Raw genomic sequence first — 1,690 nt, forward strand, 5'->3', positions numbered from 1 at the left:
CAAGTGCTACCCAATCACAATCTGATCACCCAAAATACATTTTACTGCCAGGTGTAAACAGCCTCTATGTTCCCCGATTCGGAATATGCAAAGTCATTCACCTGTGGAGGAAATAAAACTGCCAAATATGGCATTGCGTCGTTCATTAAGAGATCAAACGCGCGCCTCTTTTCTATCAAAGAAATTGTTTCAAAATTTGAGGTCTTAAATTTATATTTGTTGAGGTCTTAAAGAGCATTGCATTTTACTTGTAAAATGGTGCAAGAACCCTGGTTTTGTCTATTTTTGTTAAATTCTCGAGCAATTCAAAGAACTGTGACTGTCATAGAATTAAGGGCAAAAAAGCAGGTAGTGTGGCCGAGTGGTCTAAGGCGCTGGATTAAGGCTCCAGTCTCTCAGGAGGCGTGGGTTCAAATCCCACCGCTGCCATTGTGCGTTGTTTTGGCACCAGATGTTTATTAAACATTTCCTTTTGATTGTAGTCTGCCGTCTTTACATCAATTGACTTACCTTAGGGCTACTATTCCACTGTTAAGGCATGACACTGTCAAAGCTTTAGAGGGCTCTAATACTTCATTCATTCAGTAATCTGTGAATTAAAACATTTGAACGGTGGAAAGATTTTGGATGAATTTGCACCCATTGCCAGAATTGGCCAAAGTAAGACGTCATCTCTTCTTTGTGAATCCACCTTTATATCCCAAGCAGCTTAACGCTTTAAAAAAAAAAATGTACTTGTGTTGATGACTCTTTGGTTTTCAATAAAACTCCTTAAATCCCTTTGCCAAATCTCCTTCCTCATTTGGGTCACGATTATAGGCCACAAAGGAAATGAAAGAGCTGTTAGTTTAGCATTGACCAAAGGCCGTTGCAGGCAGTGTGGCCGAATGGGCTAAGGTGGAAGATGCACTCCCCTTCATTTCTGTTCCCCACCAATCCCACCACTGATGCAATGTTGTCAATAGCTACACTGCCTGCCAAGGCCTCCTACGCAGAGGTGCCAGTACTGCCTGATGAGGGGTTACCTTCATTTTGATGTCTCTGAATTGAACTTAAAATTGTTGAATCTGTGGTTGTCATAATACATCTTCTCAATGCTACATTTTCAGAAAGAAAGCACTTGGCACATTCATTTTCAGTAGCTTGTATGCAAAAAGGGCATTTGACAATCTGGTCCACCTTTTGCAGCACTACTTGCCTGCCCTTACAGATTGATTCCATAAACAACAGATTGTGGGCCTTAGTGACTTCATAGCAGAGTGGCCCAGCGGAGGCGTGCTGGGCCAATAACCCAGAGGTCGATGGATTAAAACCAGCCTCTGCTATGTTAGTTTTTCAACTGAACAGCATCTCCATCATTATCATGTTGTATAGCACCCATTGCCTGAAGTGTTTAACGTAAGACGGCTTCTCGCCAGTGTGCCATGGATGCCAGTTACATCACATGTGGCATGGGAAGAGCTGCTTTGATGATAATGAATAACAATTCCACTAGTGTTGGACGGGGGCCACCACTCATCTCTGCGCTTTGTTTGTGGTACTAACAAGGTGTTACAATTACTCGGACCCTTGTTTCATTTAGCAGCTTAAACTACACCAAATGGTCAAAATAATGCAACAGGCTGCAACAACAACCTCAAGAGAACAATCAGTATGTGAGGAGAGTCAGAAGTTGTGAAGTGCTGTACGC

General features: G+C 42.4%; 1 non-coding gene across 1 annotated transcript; it reads left to right on the plus strand.

Moving 5' to 3' along the window:
• The first annotated feature begins 347 nt into the window (after positions 1-347).
• Positions 348-429, plus strand: trnal-aag. The gene has a single exon. It is a non-coding gene; the product is annotated as a tRNA-Leu (tRNA).
• The last annotated feature ends 1,261 nt before the right edge of the window (positions 430-1,690 follow it).

Source organism: Micropterus dolomieu, linkage group LG19, assembly GCF_021292245.1.
Source record: "Micropterus dolomieu isolate WLL.071019.BEF.003 ecotype Adirondacks linkage group LG19, ASM2129224v1, whole genome shotgun sequence".
NCBI lineage: Eukaryota > Metazoa > Chordata > Actinopteri > Centrarchiformes > Centrarchidae > Micropterus > Micropterus dolomieu.